Source organism: Balaenoptera borealis (assembly GCF_965194805.1).
Source record: "Balaenoptera borealis genome assembly, chromosome: 2".
NCBI classification, from domain to species: domain Eukaryota; kingdom Metazoa; phylum Chordata; class Mammalia; order Artiodactyla; family Balaenopteridae; genus Balaenoptera; species Balaenoptera borealis.
In genome coordinates, this window is record NC_138867.1 from 121,126,409 (window position 1) to 121,142,517 (window position 16,109).

A 16,109-nucleotide genomic window follows, 5' to 3' on the forward strand; every position below is an offset into this window, starting at 1 on the left:
CGAGTGCCTCGTAAAATCCCCCAGTGGGTCCGTATCTCTGGATGACACTAAAGTGTTTCTCGAAGAGGGGTCAAACTTATGTCACTTAGGTGACGTGGGAGATGGTTTTAGGATATGCAGTAACAATTTTTTTGGTATGGATAATTATATATTTTACCTGGAAAACTTACAGCTAAGGATCAAACCCACAATTTCACAGCTATTACACATAAAATTTCCTTTCAGAATACATGTAAGTAAAAATGAGTTTATTTAAAAAATTTAAACAGTATGGATTTGGAAAAAGAAAGCGAAGGTAGTATGTGAATGACTATTGTTGGGAAACAGTGATTGGTGATGTATAGACAAGGAGTTTTTACCTGTGAGGCCAAGGGAAGACTTCAGAAGGTCTGTGAATCCCTTGAAGTTGTAGGCAAAACTTTGGGTGTATTTATTTGTCTGCCTTTTTTCCTGGCGGGTAGGCCTTAGCTTGGTTTAAAATTTTAGTGTGAGTTGGAACTTTCTGGGGGTGATTTATTAAAAACTGGAGTTTCCTTCCGCAGAAATTTTGATGTAGCAGTTGGAGTGGAACCCAGGAATGTGTATTTTCATAAGCATTTAGGTGACTAAAGCTGGTGATTCTTGGACCTTGCACTGAGGAACACTGGAGCTTAAAGAGCTCCAGGAGACCCCAAAGTTGAGTACCCAATTCTTACCCACCCCAGTGTCCTTAGGATTGTTGTGCAAACTAGTAAAACTTTCTTGTTAGAGTTTCTGAGGTCTGTGGACAAAAGGTTGCTGGATAAATTAACATCACAAATTATTAAGGGTTTCTTACCATTGTGGCTCTTTTTTTTTTTCTTTTTCTTTTTTTTTCCTGAACAGCCATTTCGTGTTTGGGTTTGGCCTGGTTAGTTCAAGATGCTAATAAAAACTAAGGCTCATATTGAACAATGCCAGCCTGGAGCTGGAAGCTTTGGATATGATCTTGATTCCGGTGGTAGAGAGACACAATGCCTGGCCACAGTGGTTGTTAAAAGACGATCACAGTGTATTTTACCACAATAAAAAAAAGCAGCAGAAAAGACAGCCACAGGGTTTGTGAGTGGCAGCAGCAGCCGCCAGCATGGTTCTCTGATGGCTGTGTGTATCTGTGCAGTGGCAGGACAGTGGGAGCTGGCCTTTGCCCCCCAAGGTGCAGTATAGCATTTAAGTTCTTCCATTTAGAAAAGAAAGAACTCTTTCCTTGGGAATGGGTCTTGATCTCTGCAAGTTCATAAAGGGCGTAATAATCAAAACATAATAACAAGGAAACATTTTTAAAGCACTTGCAGTGTGCCAGGCATATCCTGTATGCACTTTCTTATTTTTCCCCAGAATGCTATGAAATGGCATCTGTTCGTAATTGCAATTTACAGGTGAGGAAACTGAGACTTCAAGAGTAAGTAGGCTTTGTTATAAAGCAGAAACTAACACACCATTGTAAAACAATTATACTCCAATAAAGATGTTAAAAAAAAAAAAAGAAAGAAAGAAAGAGTAAGTAGGGAGGAGAGTCTTCTACTCCTAGGTCTAGACTAGAAATCTAATCATCTGGGAAGGCAATGCCACATAATGGTGGGATTCAGGCAGCCTCTGCTCTGCTTAGGACAGACAGAATGCCAGAAAGGAAGGCTCCTTGAGGTGGAAGTCAGGCTCAAGGTGAGTCAGCCGTATCTTGGAGACAGATTATGGAGCTTGCTGATATTCTTTCTTTATTTCTCATTTATTATGTATCATCTTTATGGTGTCTTAACTGTGTTACCTTCGACCAAGGGAGGAGCGCATGAATTGCTCACACATGGGCCAAAGTGGTCAAGGGGATGCATCCCTCTGCCCCACACCCAGCTTATCTGGTGTTGGCAACAGTAACCGGCAGGCTCCTAAGGCAGAGGTTCTTATCTTGGGTTCCATGGACCACCTCACAGAGGTGGGGAGGCTCCTTCAATTTTGCGTGTATGTGCCCATGCCTGCAAGTGCACACGTGCATTTTTCTACGTAGTGGAGTCCTTGGCTTCCACTGTACTCTCTGAGCCATCTATAACCCTGCACAGATGCCTCACTGCAAGGGGGATGTTCATTGCTGGATCATGGCTGGCTGGTCTGGGTCCTTGCCTCTCCAGGTATGGCTTGTGGGCCAGTAGCTTCCGTATCTTCTGGGAATTTGTTTACAAATGCAGAATCTTGAGCCCCACCTGATACCTACAGAATTGGAATTGGCAGTTTAACAAGATACCCAGGTGATTTATATGAACATTAAAATTTGAGAAGCACTGGTCTGGGTAACTCTCTCCATATGGTGAGTGAATCAGTTTCCAATGTCAGCTCTGTGCTAGGAGGAATGTTTGTTAAAAAGCCATATTTGCTTAGAATCTGTTTTTAGGAAATAGGGTTCCTTGATGTGTAATATTTCTCATCTTTGTCCTTTGCTCTTTAGTGCTCAGCTGATTATAAATTGAGTTAGATCTAGATAAAGGGATTTTTGACCTGCTTTGGTTAATTCATGTGAACTTTTATGTTGGCCATAAAGTGGCATCTGACCCAACCCTTTGAGGCAAATAAATTGGAGGTGATAAACTATTGATCTGCTGAACAAACTCCATTCCCCATAAGGAATTTCTTCAAAGAGTATCACCTTGGGCTTTAAAGAAATAATTGAATTGACTTCTCAGCTGGTCATCATTATCTTGGGGTGGTCTTTGCTCGTTCATTTTCTTCTAGAGTTGGCTCACTGTTCATCTTTCTGTTGCACTAACTTTTTGATGAATTGTCCGTTTGGTCTTACATTTGCCTAGAGAGTTGCCTGATGACTCATACTCACAGTTAATAAATGCAGCCAGCTGGATGTCTATGAGTCTTTAGTCTTGTGATTGTGCGTTTTCTGGTGACATACACCCTGGACTCTGTTCATCTCTGAAGGGGGAGGCTATCTTCATTTTGCTGTATATTGATCTGGCAGCTCCTCCAGTTCGTGCTGAACTTTAGCCCACTGTTGAACATTAACTCTCTGTGGGTATGTTGGCAAAAGCAGTGCACGGTTGAGTCTTAGTATAATTCCCGTGTAAGGAACAAATATCATATGGTACCTGATATGTATTTTTTTTTTTTAAGGAATTCCTTTATTTTTATTATTTATTTATTTATTTATTTATTTTTGGCTGTGTTGGGTCTTCGTTCCTGTGCAAGGGCTTTCTCTAGTTGCGGCAAGCGGGGGCCACTCACCATTGCGGCCTCTCTAGTTGCGGAGCACAAGCTCCAGACGCGCAGGCTCGGTAGCTGTGGCGCACGGGCCCAGTTGCTCCGCGGCATGTGGGATCTTCCCAGACCAGGGCTCGAACCCGTGTCCCCTGTATTGGCAGGCAGATTCTCAACCACTGCGCCACCAGGAAAGCCCCTGATATGTATATTTTTGACCCATGTCACAAATAAAATTCATTCTAAATTATGAAAAGGCATTTGTACTGTTTCATTGTGTGGGTGTTTTTTGTTTTAATCTGGAACCTTGGCCGCCGTACTGGTCATGTGCATGTCCCCCCAGCAGACTGGAGTTGCTGAAGTTTGAGCCGCACGCTCCTCACCGTTGTATCTCTGACCTCTAGCACGGCGCCTGGCACTTAAGGGAGCAGTCAGTAAATACTTGCTAAATGACTGAGTGGATTAACTACCTTTGCTGCTCTGGTTCACAGGTGAGCCGCCGTTTATGGAAATACTGATGATGTTGCCAAGAGCAGCTGTCATTTATTGAGTGTTCTTGCTGAGACAGGCCCTGTGCTAAGCACTTCCAGTACATTCTGTCATGTAATTCTCTCAACAATCTTACAAGGCAGGTGGTATCACTGTGCCCGTTTTACAGCTGTAGAAACTTATAAAGTAACTTGGCCAGCATCACGTGGCTCGTAAAGGTAGAGTGGGGACGGGACCCCGAGCCATCTGACTTTGAAGCTTGTGCTAAGTACACGACCATTTAACTCTGTTCAGGTAAGGACACTGACCTGCAGAGAACGATGGGGTACGTGGGGCTGTGGCTTCTGCTTGGCTCCTTTAAAATGTAAACAGATACAGATAGAAAGTGTTGGCTGCCCAGGTGCTTGGTGGAAGTCCCCACTCGGCACGCTATTCCCCTTCCTCTCTGCAGAAGTAAAGCCACAGACTGGTAAGTGCGGCCCCAGTTCCCCCAGTGTCCACCCCGAAGCCTGGTTGGACGGCCTCTGTGACCTTAGACACTGCTGTCTTTGTTTTTGGAATACACCGTGTCACCCTGCCGTTATCTAGTGTTAGTGGCAAACCAATCTCAAAGCATTGGTCAGGAGCAAGTATTGTGATTTAAAAAAAAAAAAAGAAGCCCGTTTTCTTTCTCAAGACATAGGATTAAGAGTCTGGTTTGGAACATTTTTTTAAATTAACCTAAAAATCTGTGCTCTGCTGTCTTTAATGTGAATGTCATAATGTGTGTGTTGACAAGTATTTGACAGCTGTAATTGCTTGTGACAGCTTGCTGATGATTATTTAAAGGCAGTCTCTCCTTAGGTTAACTTCCCCCTACCACTGCAGTGAGCAAAACAGTTTGTCCTTTGGTAAGGTCTGTCATGGCAGAATTGTCACTTTTTAAAAGTGGGCATCTTATTTGTCACCCTGAAAAGATCTTTTCTTTCAGTGGTTTATAGGTAAACGGCAAACACAATAAGTAAGTATTGTAAATAGTTTGAGAACCATTTCACTTATTTTCCTGTGGTCCTGGGCTGGCTGTGACTCATACATTTTGGAACAAGCTCCGCAGTTAGTTTCACATCACATATTTTGGTTGTTTGGTTGCGGAACTCTATTTAGGTTTCAAAATGTTTGTGGTGGATGCCGCTGCAGTTTGCTTTCCTCTCACTGTGTCTTACAGGTGTGTGCTGGGATGTTCCTGCCATCCAGGTTTCTGGGAGTATGTGTTGTTGCTTCTTGAGGAGAGCTCTCTGTCTGTTAGTCGTGCATTTGGCTAAATAGTATTTAAAAATCCCCAAGGAGCTAGGCATGGAGTAGGAAGTATAGACTCTGAGGGTCACCTCTTATCAAACACCTCACCTGGATATTCTTTGGCAGGACAGAGCTGGGAAGTGTGTGGGCCCCGAGACCCTGGTACCTGCCATCTACCTGCCATCCCGCAGGACTGCAGCCCTAGCATCAGCAGCTGTATAAGCTCCAGGGTGGGTGTCCTGGCAGGAGAGCCAGACAGGTGATTTGTTAAATTATTACCCATGTGCAGCTTCTGGCCTCTGGTGCCAGGCAGCACGGAGCTTGGCAGGATTAAAAGCAGGCTGATTATGCATCCAGCAAAGGTGGGAGGTGAGACTGCCGGCTGCCACCATGCTTAACTGTCAAGACGCCCACAGAAAGTGGTCCCAGCAGCTGTGTCTCCGTGGGGCTTCAGAGCATGTAAGAAATGAGAGATCCAAGCGCAAAGCATTGACTAGAAAAGGATTTCCCAGCAGGCCTTACTAACGGAACATGGCATCAAGAGTACCATCGTAAGGTCTAGGCTTTCAGCAAAATGTCCAGGAACTGTTTTTTAGGAGTTAGGGGAGAATCTGGCTTATGTTAAACAAATACTGATTGAGGGTCTTCTGCCCTCTGCTACTCCAGGCAAAGAAGGGAAGAAGTGGGGTGATACCTTTTCCTGGGATAACTAGTGTGAACACAGGCTAAGAGCTCGTTTTATTCATTTATATTTATTCATTGCCTCCTGTATGTGAGACCTGTGTTCTGCCTTCCTTCCAACAAGAAAAAGAGGCTTCTTCCTCTCTCCTTCAAGCTTGGGAAGTGGGCTTGAGTGAAGAGTATGGTTCCCTAGTTGTGTGATCTTAGGTATAATAACATGGCCTCCTTCATAGGCTAGTTGTGAGAATTTAAATCAGCTAATATATTTAAAGTGCTTGCAACAATGTATTACAATGCTAACACACAGTGCATACTCTGTATTAGTAATAATAATTCTGTTATCAGAATTATTAATGTCATAATATCATCATCATTATCGAGCGAGGAGGAGAAATTCTGGAGGAAGAGGGTGGTTAGATGCTTCCACCGACTGCCAAAGGGTCTGGCGGGGTGGGGGCGTCTCACTTCTTGTCCCGCCTGCTGGAAGTGGACATGAGGATGGGGATATGGAGTCTGAGAGGGAGGACCCCGAAGCCTGGTCCCTCCCCATCGCCCAGCCCAGGAGGGGGCCCAGGTCAGCAGCCTCTTCCTGGAGACCGCCCCCCACCCCGCACCACAGCCTGCAGCAGTGTCACTGGCTCCTTTGATTTAATCTCTTCCCTGCCCCCAGGCCACCAAAAGTTCAAAGGGTTTTTTTTTTTTCTATTGTAATTCTTTAGAGGGAAGATAAATTCCTCCTGGGACATTCAGGACATTTTTTTCTTTTTTTGAAAAGCAAAATTGGCAACACTGACTGAAGGATAAAGCAAGAAGCACTTAGGAGCCAATATTCTAAGAAGGCCTTTCTGTCTAGCAGAGATTCTAGATCAGAGAGGAGGAAACTTTTCTTGAGCCAGAAAGTATCATTTATAGGTGTCCTTGATGGAATCAGTGCTCAGAACACGTTTTAAAATCTGCTTGTGACTTTAAGTGTTGCTTTTCCTCCTGTAGTTGGTCCGTCCGGCCTGGGATTTGTAGAATTCTGCACAGGATGCCTGTGGGTATTCAGTTTCCAGTGGCTGAGCAGAGATGACGAGGAGGAGGAAGCAGAGTCAGAAGGTCTAGATTTTGTTATCGACTTGCTAGTTAGCCCAGGGAAACTTACAGCTGTGCCCCGTGTCTTCATTTGTAAATTTTAGAACATCTTTCTAGCTCACAAGGGTATTAATGACCAGTGAGACAGTATTGAATTTGGGGATTATTTTTCGAGGAAAGGTGTAGATATTTACTCAAATTGCAGTTCATATATTTGAGAGGCTGGGGCACTTGTGCTTCCTCTGTCCATTTTCATAGGGGAATGGGGGCTCCTTCATAGGTCAGATTTCCAGGTAGCTGAAGATGAGCTATACAGATGTCACAGTACAGTAAGGCTCCTATGCAAGCTTTTACAGAATTAACTCGTTTAATCCTTACAATTCCATAATGTAGGAATTGTCATATCTACTTTTCAGTGCAGGAAAATGAAGTTCAGAAACAGTGAAGTAATTTATTCAAGGTTGCATGGTTTCATTCAGTCACTGAATAATCATTTACTGGATTTCCTCTGTGTGCCAGGCACCAGGATTATCATCGTGAGCAAACCAGACACGAGTGGCCGGTGGGGTAGTTAGGACTCACCCTAGGATTGGCTGGCTCCAGAGGACATGACTGGTCACTGTACCGTGTTCTTTCTCACAGAGTTCTCGTGGTGGAAGGGAGAGGGAGGCCCACCCCCGTGCCGAGGCCCCTGAGGTGCGGTGATTTCCCTGGGTCCCTGGCCACAGAGCTGGGCGTGCTGCAGCTCTCAGCACTGAAGCCCAGGGCAGTCCACTGTCCTCTATGCCTGTTTCCACCAAGCCCCTCTGCCTCTTACTACTTCAAATGCCAAGACTTGAAAAATTTGAAATACTTGATCAAAACCTGGTTTAAATGTTAGGCATTTGCCTGCTTTCAAAAACAGAGGATGCTTAAGCAGAGGCCAATTTTTTTCTTGGTGACTCAGGTCTGTTATTATGTGTTTCATTCATGTACCATGTAATTTTGTGTTTTCATTTTCAGTTTTTCATTTTCTTCCCCTTTCTCTGTCATTTGTCACCTCACCTGCAGTCACTGAGATTGTCACTAACTGCCTCTCACTCCCTTTGGGTTGATTGTTTCTAACCTGCTGTGAATGAGGACACTGAGCTTCTGGGCTTTTTTTTCTATTTTGTGTGTGTGTGTGTGTGTGTGTGTGTGTGTGTGTGTGTGTGTGAAATAAAAAGCAGGAAGTTGCTGGGTGAGACTTGAAGAATACGAGCCAGTGACTGTGACAGCCAACCCTGGAGTTGGCCTCCTGGCCTCCGTGGTTGTTTGTATTCAGGTCCCCTGGCCTGTGGTCACGGTCTTGCTACAGCCCTGGTGTCTGCTGGAGGGATTGAGAGCTCAGCCTTTGGAGTCCAAGGGACCCAGTTCAAATCCGGGCTCCCATACATATTTGAGGTCTGAGTCAACTTAACGTCTCTAAGCCAAAGTTTTCTTATCCTGGCACGGCAAGCCTTCCATAAATGATGTCCTCTGTTATTAATGGTGATAGTAGAATTTATCCTATTGGTGGAGAATGGAGCAGCATGACCAGCGATAGCATTCAGGTAACTGTGTAGAGTGTGGGTTAAGAGCATGGCCTTTAGGGCCAGGAAGACCTGGGGTCCAGTCCTTGCCTCCCCTTCCGTCAGCTGGGTGACCAGTAATAGAAGGACATATATAATGTAGAGGTCAACAGTGCGGGTACTTGAGTTAATGTGGGGGCCCATTTCTAGCTCTGCTGACCGAAATCTAGAGGTTGCTTCTGGTTTTTCACCTCCAAAATGAGGATGGTAGAAGAACCTGCCTCTCAGGATTGTTGGGGGATGAGCTTAGTGCATATAAGTGCTTCACTTAGTGCCTGGCACATGTAAGAGCTCAATAAATGTCAGTTGTTACCAGCTATGACTCCCCCTGGCATCCAGGAAGGGTTGATATGCTTTTTATTCCTTAAATGTTGTGGTTTATGTCCTCTTTTCCAGCGCTGTAATCAATTTCAAGATCACTCTTCCTGGTCTTTGTTCCCTTGGCTTTTCGCAGTCTAGCAAGGATTGAAGTAGGACTAGTAGATGGTTTGTTTTGGGAACAGTTGCACACCCTCTTCTGGGAGAATAGACGCTTTGCTTTGGGAAGTTCCTTCACGGGTAGGAATTACGTCCGTATTGGGGTCCTCAGCCTGGAACTGCCTGGAAAGCTCTGGCAGGTTGTATGAAATGCTGGAGATACTCAGGAGATAAGTATGTGTTAAAAATGGAAAGTGTTGTCCTCGTTGACATCTCTGCTCGTTCTTACAGAAAAAAATTGGAGTGCATTTTAATGGAAGGATTATTCCTGCACCTTGTACTATTCCACTTTTACCGATTTAATTTTTCTTGTCACAGACTTTTCTTGGGCTTACAGAATATGTATCATAAAACAAGTCATTATGAATTAAGATTATTTTATTCCCTTTTTGTTCCTTTTAAGCCCAACACATAAACCAAGGTCCTTCCTGGCCAATTCTAAAATGGTTGTGAAATTGAAAATTTAAAAAATATATTATTCTTTTACCCAAAGGCTTTTGTTTTGACACGAATTTGCTTTCCTTTTCCTGATAATTAGTAACTAAAATACTATATGTCTTTGGGTTAGTTTAAGAAGAAAGGCCTTCCTCTCCCGTGCAGGGGACTGGTGATTGACAGCTGCTGTGAGGCTGGGGATGGTCTGATTTTACAAGGATTTGTCGTGTGGGTGATTCTCTGTATTTCAGGGGGTTGGCAGCACCCTTAGCACTCTCAGGGAGAGCTGCCACGTGGCTCTTATGTGGTGTTGCCCAAATCTGGTTTTTGCCTCTCCTACCAACACTCGGACTCTTGTGCTAGGTGATTGTGACAAACAGAAGGTACTTCTCGTTTCTCCGTCAGCCTGATCTTGTCCTCAGTCCAAACCAGCTAGTCTGACTGCATTTCTTCTTGACCTACCTAGGTGCTTCTGTGCTCAGGGTCCTCACTATTGCTGTTATTGGAAATTGGCCACTGTGTTCAAGGGAAAGGCACGGTTTGATGATGTAGGTCAGTAAGTGCTGGTTAGGCGTGTGCTTTTGTGGAGTCAGGGAAAGGCTGGTCCTGAAAGGGAGGGGAGGAGGCTTTGAGGTTACTGTAAGATTTCCTTGGTTGAAACCTGGTAGAAGGGAGAGAGAAGGCTGTATACCCACTTCCTCCCTGCCGAGGACCCAGCCAGGATGGACTGTATGTCCTGGGTCACAGCTGCTATCTCAGAATGATTATTAATAGTGCCCCTTTTCTCAAAAGTGCCCTGGTTTGGATATCGTCACCCAATGTATGGATCACATCAGGTTCCTTTGAAACCTTTGTCGATAGGAATGAGCATCAGCTTCCAGTGGGGTTTTTCCCCAGTAGATGATGATAAGAGTGAGGCTGCCTCCTTGGCCTCCACCCAAGTCAGCAAGAAGGAATGGTTCTGGAAATGGTTGTTACAAGTTCCGCCCTTATTAACTTGAAAAAGCTACAGATCTGCAGAGCAGTGAGCCCTTTAGATCCTCACAGTGGGAGAGAGGAAGGGACGACGTGATGGGATTGGGGTCTCCGGATTGAAAAAGCAAAACTTCAAGGCTAATTGGCTAAAATCAGATATGTTAATTGGGAAGAGTATGAAACCTAAAGGAAATGAATGATGAGCTTACCCAGTATCACCCAGCCTAGTAGGTAAGGGTGAACCCAGAGTGGGTGCCCAGAGTGTCTGGCTCTCTGCTGCCCCTTGCTCTCTGCCGTATCGGCCTAACGTCTTCAGTTCATGGCTCTGATATTCCCATCATGCAGGGGATGAAACTGATCCAGACCCTGAGCCACTGTTCCAGCTGGGAAGTGGCAGAGGCAACATTCAACCTCAGAGCTTTATACTGTTGTTGCCTTGGAGAGGTACAAATGATGGCTGTTTTTGGCCTGATGAGACTAGTAGGAAGGGGTGATTAGTGTTAGGATATATTGATCCATGGTGCACCTTTTTTGAGCCTATCTGTGTGCGTTAAGTCTTTCCCTAGAATGCTGGGCAAGCCTCAGGAACACAGCACGTGGGGATGTTATTCATGTTCAATAAATGTCAAACAGCATCCACAGATTTTTGGGTTTCTAAATCGAAAGAAGCTGCTATTACCGGGGCTTCTTGCAAGCCCTGAATTGCTAGCATTTCTAAAAAAACAATTCTAACAGAACAGGTCATTACTTTCAAGTACGGTTTAAGTATCTGGCTGAGAAAAGCAAGGTGATTTTTGTGTCTTTTAATTAGCGCAATTGAGGAGACAACTATGGTGATAATAAAAAATTATTTTCTGGTGGTAATGAGTTGTGGTAGAGGGTAGGAAGAAGAAGTGAAAGATTTCCAAAACCCCCAATTTTCCCATTTGCGTAAAATTTCCACAGGTTGGAAATATTTCTGAGAGTGTGTTATACTCTGTTTTTCTATAATTTTCTACTATATTTTTTCGTAGTTGTGTTGACCTATGAGTCATCACACTGATCTTTTTCAATGAATGGTCTGCTGAACTCAGACTTTTTAATTAGTATAGCTGTGAAGGTGGATAAGAAAAATCAGCATTCAAAAATTGTTACTAATAGTACAAGTTTGCACTGGCGCTAACTGACCACATCAGCATGGTTTTGTACGTTTTTCTCTCAAGCAGCTGCTGTGGGAGACAGAGAAACAGACAGACAGACAGACACACACACACACACACACGCACGCACACACACGGAAGCCACTGGGAGTTAAATCCATTTGCCATTACAAACATTTTGATGGTTGTACTTAGTCCAGCCAGACCACTCCATACTCCACCCCCTCTCAGTTTGTATCATCTTCTTTGATAATCTGTTTCCACCTACATGCCTGCTCTCAGATCTCCATAGCTACATCAAAATATGTATGAGGTTTGTTTTTTCAGACAGGCAAATGTGACCTTGTAGATATGCTCCTTTTATTAAGTCTTACACAAAATGCTCTGAATCCAGATTACAATAGCACCTACTTTTGAGGGATGTTTGTGAGGATTAAAGGTTATAATCCATACACAATTCCTGTCGCGATGCCTGGCTCACCCATAGGTACTCAGCCTGTTAGCAGCTGCCTCCTTCTCGCTTTCTGGGGCTCCCTGCTCTGCTCTCCCTACTGTTTTGAAACAACTTGTCCAAGGGTCCCACTGATCACGTGGAAGCCAGATCCAAATGCTCCGTCTCAGCCATTCGATGTCTCTGTGCTCCTGCTGGTTCTGAACACTCCATCCAGCCTGGAGACATTGCTTTTCTGGTTCGTGGCACTGCGTCACCCTGATTCTCCTGCCGCTCTGACCTTTCCTTGTTTCCTTTCCTTGGTTCTTTGGCCTCTTTTTCTGTTGTTTGAAGATGATGGTCTCTGAGTTTCTGTGCTCAGTTCACCTAAGTTTCCTTAGCTATCTTACTCACTTCTGTGGATGATGTTCAGGTATCCACCTCTGGCCTGACGTCTGGGGTTCATTGCATCCATTTCCAGCTGACTGACTAGCATCTCTACCTGGATTTCGCCTGGCAGCTCAGATTCAGCATGCCTCACATGCAAACCACCCGCCCATTCCTTCGGCAAAGCAGATTCTCCTCCTCCCATCCCTTGATGTTTGGAGGGATGGCCAGCTCTTCCCCAGCCCCCCCACAACCCAGCCCTGACATCCTCCCTTCCCCTTATATAACTATCTTTGCTGCTTTTTCGTTCTCTGTGTCTCTCATCCAGTTGGTAACAATTTCCTGTGGATCTGACCTGGGTGATACCCCTTGCATCTACTCTTTCCCCTCTCTCCCTGCTACTAGCACCATAGATATTCCTACTGTCAGCACCGCAGCACTCAGTTGACTCCTGAAATGGCTTCTAACGGTAGTTCTCACCTCCTGTGTTTCACATCTGGATCCAGACTTACTGCTTCCTCATTAATTGTTCTAAAGCACAGGTTTGGATATATCACATCCAGGTTCAAATTCTTCCTTTCTTTAAAAATTAAAAAAAATTTTTTTATACAATTTTAAAAAATATTTATTTATTTTTATTTATTTATTTATTTATTTTGGTTGTGCCAGGTCTTAGTTGCGTCATGCAGGATCTTTAGTTGCAGCATGAGGACTTTCTTAGTTGCGGCATGCGAACTCGTAGTTACAGCATGCAGGCGGGATCTATTTCCTTGACCAGGGAACAACCCAGGCCCCCCGCATTGGGAGCGTGGAGTCTTGCCCACTGGACCACCAGGGAAATCCCTTTTTTATATAATTTTTAAAGGTTACTTTCCATTTACAGTTATTGCAAAATACTGGCTATATTCCCTGTGTTGTAAATACATCCTTGAGCCTATCTTACAACCAATAGTTTGTATCTCCTACTCCTCCACCCCTATATTGCCTCTCCCCCCAGCCCACTGGTAACCACTAGTTTGTTCTCTGTATGTGTGTCTGCTTCTTTTTTGTTATATTCACTAGTTTGTTGTATTTTTTAGATTCCACATATAAGTGGTATCATACAGTATTTGTCTTTCTCTGTCTGACTTATTTCATTTAGCATAGTGCCCTCCAAGTCCATCCACGTCGCTGCAAATGGCAAAATTTTGTTCTTTTTTATGGCTGACTAGTATTCCATTGTATATATAAACCACATCTTCTATATCCATTCATCTGTTAATGGACACTGAGGCTGCTTTCATATCTTGGCAATTATAAATAGTGCTGCTATGAACACTGGGGTGCGTTTGTCTTTTTGAATTAGTGTTTTTGTTTTCTTTTGGATATATACCCAGGAGTGGGATTGCTGGGTCATATGGTAGTTCTATTTTTAGTTTTTGAGAAACCTCCATACTGTTTTCCACAGTGGCTGCACCAATTTACATTCCCAGCAACAGTGTACGAGGGTTCCCTTTTCTTTACATCCTCGCCAACATTTGTTATTTGTGTTCTTTTTGATGACAGCCATTCTGACTGGTGTGAGATGATATCTCATTGTGGTCTTGATTTGCATTTCCCTGATGATTCGTGATGTCGAGCATCTTTTCATGTGCCTGTTGGCCATCTACATTTCCTCTTTGGAAAAATGTCTATTTGGTTCTTCTTCCCATTTTTTAATCAGATTGTTTGTTTTTCTGATGTTGAGTAGTATGAGCTGTTTACATATGTTGGATATTAATCCTTTATTGGTAATATCATTTGCAGATATTTTCTCCCATTTGATAGGTTGTGTTTATACTTTGTCGATAGTTTCTTTTGCTGTACAAAAGCTTTTAAGTTTAATTCAGTCCCATTTTTTTTTTTAACATCTTTATTGGAGTATAATTGCTTTACAGTGGTGTGTTAGTTGCTTTATAACAAAGTGAATCAGCTATACATATACATATATCCCCATATCTCTTCCCTCTTGCGTCTCCCTCCCTCCCACCCTCCCTATTCCACCCCTCTAGGTGGTCACAAAACACCGAGCTGATCTCCCTGTGCTATGCGGCTGCTTCCCACTAGCTATTGGTTTTACATTTGGTAGTGTATATATGTCCATGCCACTCTCTCACTTCGTCCCAGCTTACCCTTCCCCCTCCCCGTGTCCTCAAGTCCATTTTCTAGTAGGTCTGCGTCTTTATTCCCATCCTGCCTCTAGGTTCTTCATGACCTGTTTTTTTTTTTTTTTTTTTTTAGATTCCATATATATGTGTTAGCATACGGTATTTGTTTTTCTCTTTCTGACTTACTTCACTCTGCATGACAGACTCTAGATCCATCCACCTCACTACAAATAACTCAATTTCGTTTCTTTTTATGGCTGAGTAATATTCCATTGTATGTATGTGCCACATCTTCTTTATCCATTCATTTGTCGATGGACACATAGGTTGCTTTCATGTCCTGGCTATTGTAAATAGAGCTGCAATGAACATTGTGGTACATGTCTCTTTTTGAATTATGGTTTTCTCTGGGTATATGCCCAGTAGTGGGATTGCTGGGTTGTATGGTAGTTCTATTTTTAGTTTTGCTTTTTTAAAAAATTTTATTTACTTATTTATTTTTGGCTGTGTTGGGTCTTCGTTTCTGTGCGAGGGCTTTATCTAGTTGCGGCAAGCGGGGGCCACTCTTCATCGCGGTGTGCGGGCCTCTCGCTATCGCGGCCTCTCTTGTTGCAGAGCACAGGCTCCAGACGTGCAGGCTCAGTAATTGTGGCTCACGGGCCTAGTTGCTCCGCGGCATGTGGTATCTTCCCAAACCAGGGCTTGAACCCGTGTCCCCTGCATTGGCAGGCAGATTCTCAACCACTGAGCCACCAGGGAAGCCCTATTTTTAGTTTTTTAAGGAACCTCCACACTGTTCTCTGTAGTGGCTGTATCAATTTACATTCCCAACGACAGTGCAAGAGTGTTCCCTTTTCTCCACACCCTCTCCAACATTTATTGTTTGTAGATTTTTTGATGATGGCCATTCTGACCAGTGTGAGGTGATACCTCATTGTAGTTTTGATTTGCATTTCTCTAATGATTAGTGAAGTTGGGCATTCTTTCATGTGTTTGTTGGCAATCTGTGTATCTTCTTTGGAGAAATGTCTATTTAGGTCTTTAATCCTTTGTCAGTTGCTTCATTTGCAAATATTTTCTGCCATTCTGAGGGTTGTCTTTTTGTCTTGTTTATGATTTCCTTTGCTGTGCAAAAGCTTTTAAGTTTCATTAGGTCCCATTTGTTTATTTTGTTTTTATTTCCCTTTCTCTAGGAGGTGGGTCAAAAAGGATCTTGCTGTGATTTATGTCATAGAGTGTTCCACCTATGTTTTCCTCTAGGAGTTTTGTAGTATCCAGTCTTACATTTAGGTCTTTGATCCATTTTGAGTTCATTTTTGTATATGGTGTTAGAGGGTGTTCTAATTTCTTTCTTTGACATGTTAGCTGTCTAGTTTTCCCAGCATCACTTGTTGAAGAATCTGTCTTTTCTCCATTGTATATTCTTGCCTCCTTTGTTGTAGATTAATTGACCATACGTGCGTGAGTATATTCCTTCACTCTCTATCCTGTTCCATTGATCTATATTTCTGTTTTTGTGCCAGTACCATACTTTTTTTTTTTTGGCTGCGTCACGTGGCATGTGGGATCTTAGTTTCCCAACCAGGGATTGAACCCGTGCCCCCTGCATTGGAAGTGTGGAGTCTTAACCACTGGACTGCCAGGGAAATCCAGTACCTACTGTTTTGATCACTGTAGCTTTGTAGTATAGTCTGAAGTCAGGGAGCATGATTCCTCCAGCTCTGTTCTTCTTTCTCAAGATTGCTTTGGCTACTTGGGGTCTTTTGTGTTTCCCCATATTCTTTCTTGACTTGCTGTTGTGCATGAAATTATGAAGACA

General features: G+C 43.6%; 1 protein-coding gene and 1 long non-coding RNA gene across 7 annotated transcripts in view; one reads left to right on the forward strand and one right to left on the reverse strand.

Annotated features, from left to right (window-relative positions):
• Nucleotides 1–11,899, reverse strand: part of LOC309624588 — an 85,604-nt gene extending 73,705 nt beyond the window's left edge. Inside the window, exon 1 of the long non-coding RNA XR_014242038.1 lies at nucleotides 1–11,899. This exon is cut by the window's left edge and continues 25,687 nt beyond it. This is a non-coding gene — a long non-coding RNA (uncharacterized lncRNA).
• ARHGAP26 (Rho GTPase activating protein 26) overlaps nucleotides 1–16,109 on the forward strand; it is a 466,073-nt gene that overhangs the window by 47,324 nt on the left and 402,640 nt on the right. The window lies entirely within an intron of this gene.